A 3,803-nucleotide genomic window follows, 5' to 3' on the forward strand; every position below is an offset into this window, starting at 1 on the left:
TCCTCCTTGATGTCTATCATTCCTGATACGGGTAGAATTCATCTCGGATTATTCACTAAACCCACCAAGTACTACCAGCAATCGTCAAACATTTAAAATTTTGAACAAACTTCAAAAATGCCCTCCAGCTATATAGACAAACACAATTTTACCATCAAACAATTTTGATATCAATTTTACCTTCAAACTTTCACATATTTTCAATTAAGGACCTCCATTCATTTTAAGACATTTCATCTACATTTCTATCCACATTATTTTTTATATACGTAAAACGACATCATTTTGTAGAAAATTTAACGGTTTTTGTTAAGTAATTCTAACATAAGTCATAATTGAGAACTCAAACTAAGGGTAGAATTTAGACGAAAAATAGTGGATATAAAACTGATAATTTGAGGGACGCTAATATCTAGACATGTTTATTTTTGTATTTTAAAAGTATTTTTAAAAAAATTATTTTTTTGTTTTAAATTAATATTTTTTTGATATTTTCAAATCATTTTGATGGCTGATATTAAAAATAATTTTTAAAAAATAAAAATATATTATTTTAATATTTTTCTGAATGAAAAGCATTTTAAAAAAGAATTGTAATCACACTCCTAAACATCTCCTAAGTGAGGGTATGGTGATTTGCCTTGAATAGTTTGTGAAATGGATTAAGCAAATACTTTTTTAAACAGGTGAAAAAAGACTAGATTGAGAGTGGGTTGCGCTATAGATTAAAAAATATTATATTTTTTTATTTTATCAATAAATAAACTCAAATTTTAAAAGAAGATTCTAGGCATAGTGTCAAAGAGAACCTCTTTGATGGTTTATCCACCACATGAATTTCATGAAATTAGGATGAAAAGATCTTGTTATGCCAATTCTCCTTGGCTTTCCTGGATTTTCTATAAAAAGAAAATTGAGGGAGCAAGCAAGTCATTTCCCTAAATCAAATTTTAGTTCATCCACTAGATAAAATTTCAGTAGAAGGACAAATTAATTAAGATTCAAGACCTTGGAGGATATAACATGTGTGTTTTACCTGAAACTAACATATACGAGTTTCTACAATGCAATTACTTCATTGAATAATAGAAACGCTCGATAAATTTCTTCTCTTTCGTAATTAAATAGTTGCAAAACTTTTCTTAGGCTTAGAATCCATTCCATTATGGCAGGAAAGCACTAATAATATAACGTCCGTCCAAAATGCTAACTTTATATTGGTTATGATAGTTTTAACTTTGTTCACTTGTTAAAAACATGATCACCATGCTTTGGAGAACAAAGTAAGCCCAGCTTCCAAGTTAATAAAATAATTGCTCTAATCTAAAAGCTACTTCAATTTTAAGTGATCGTCCTAAATAATATATATTGATAGTAAATAAATAAGTTAATGAAGAAAGTATTGAGATGTGAACAGGAAAAGGGTGGAACGTGTCTTTAAATCCAATCCTGAAGTCTCTCGACAAAGGAATTTCTTCCCAGGCTTTTTTAAAATTAAAGAAAAATCTGTCCAAGCTTACTTAGCACAAAAAGAAAACGAATCAAAACATATGTTGCAGCCTAGGATCGAGGGCTCGACTTCTATTCTTTTTCTCACACTAAAGACTGGAGAAACAAAAGTTTGTTCCTTATATGTTCTTTAATTTTCTTGCACTTTGAGCATGGAACAATCCAAATCTTTATCTCTACTAAAGGCATTTCACATGTTATTAGTATAATTGCTGTCTGCATATTTTGAAACATATGTACATTCTCAACACTAATCTACATTTTGAACTTCAACCATAAAATCCAAAATGTAAGTACACATGAAGGAATTTATTCAGAGGGTTAGATGGTATCCTTATTTGGATTAGAAATGTTTTCGATATCTTTCAACTTGATACATTGTACTTGGCTCAAATGGCTGGAATTTCAGCCCTAAACTCCACCCATACCTGATGTTGGTTTGGAATGTCGAATTGTCGATACACGACGTCGGGCGACGGCTCCCGCTTTTTTTGTTTATTTAACAAAAAGGGTTTTTTTCTCGATTGGGGGAAACAAAGATTTTATTGGAGTCGCCATCTAGTAATTTGAGGGAACTAGAAATCCCAAATTAGACACTGGTCCCAGAGATTCGGGTACGAGGTTAGTTATGATTAAGGGAAGGTAGACACCACCCTTAAAACATCCTTTCAAAAGAAAGGTTACCCTTACTTGTGTGTTTTTATTTGATTCAAATGCGATTATATTTTGGGCTTATTTGTAAATTTTTGTAAATGATTAACGTCGGTCCCTAAAAATAGGAGACACGTTAAAAATGACATCAGTCCCTAAAAATTGGAGACTCGTCTGAGTTACCAAAAGAAATAATGGATATAATCCATTATATTTTGGGTTTATTGGTAATTTGTTTTTTTAAAATGGTTAACGTCGGTCCCTAAAAATAGGAGACACGTTAAAAATGACATCAGTCCCTAAAAATTAGGAGACTCGTCTAAAATATTGACGTTTGTCCCTAAAAAGGAGAATTACGTCTGGGTTACCAAAAGAAATAATGGACATAATCCATATTTGGTATTTACATTTTTGACATCGGTCCTTTTGAAAAAAGAGACGTGTCGACTTTGGTTTTTGTATTTTTTACAACATGCAAGAAAATTTACAAGCATTTATATATATAAAAAATATCAAAAATACCAGTAGAAACCAAAAAAATCACCTGAGTGCCACTGTATAGGTAAAATACTGAAATACCCTCGAAGTTCTCCGAAAATTACGAAAATGCCACTGGCGGCGCGTGTGCCTCACGCGCGGCTACTGTTGGAGGCGGCGAAATTTTCCGGCGGGATTTCTGGCCAACCGATGGCCGATCCTGGTAGATCTGATGTCGAGGGTTCTGATGGTGGTGGTCTTGACGGCCGTTGATAGCTGACGAGGGAGAATCGTCGGTTTGAAGCTTCGGTGGCAGCCGACGATCGCGGTCTTTTTCCGGCCATATGACGCGGCGAAAACGATGACAACCACCGGGGTTTTTCTTTACAGCAGGGGAGAAACCTTTCTGTGGTGGTTCGGAGGCTGGAGACGGCCGGAAAGTGGAGATCGGATGAGAGAGAGAGCGTCGCCGGCGAGAGGAGAGAGATGCTCTGGGTTATGCTACGGTGAGAACGCAAGCATGGTACACCTGTGCAGCTGAGGCCTGTGATCCGTTGGATCTCTGATGGAAAGATCGTGCGGCTGTGATTGGCCCGATCTGCAGGTTGATCAGACGGTCCGGATGAACAGAGGTAGGATCGGGTGTGACGCGGTACACCGAAATCTCGGTACACCGGGTGACGTGGCGCAACGGGATCAAAGCTTAGATTATTTCAAGGGCTGAGATGTGTTTGGGTTTTAATCTGGTGTGGTAAGCCCTATTATATCCTCTTAAATCAACGGTTCAGATCTAAACACTATTAGATCTAACGGTTAGGATATATTTGATATTTTCCATATTGTTTTTTTTAAAAATCAATATCCTACTCTCGTGAAAAAATAGTAAAAAAACTTAAATAGTATTCCGAATACTCTTTTCTTTTCTTTTCTTCTTTTCTTCCCCTGTCTGTCGCACTGTCACTGGCTATTTATAGCCAATTACAGGGGACATACAAACCTTAAATTTCCACAAATTTTATTTTTTAATCACCGTCTGCTTTCGTCATTTTTTAATCACCGTTTGCTTTCGGTGCAACTGCCCGTTTGACAAATTTTTTATTTTATTTTATTTTATTTTTATTTTATTTTTTTATTATGTATAATAATATATATTTATATAGATAAAA

The sequence above is a fragment of the Populus trichocarpa genome, chromosome 16 (genome assembly GCF_000002775.5).
Source record: "Populus trichocarpa isolate Nisqually-1 chromosome 16, P.trichocarpa_v4.1, whole genome shotgun sequence".
In the NCBI taxonomy this organism is placed as follows: Eukaryota; Viridiplantae; Streptophyta; class Magnoliopsida; order Malpighiales; family Salicaceae; genus Populus; species Populus trichocarpa.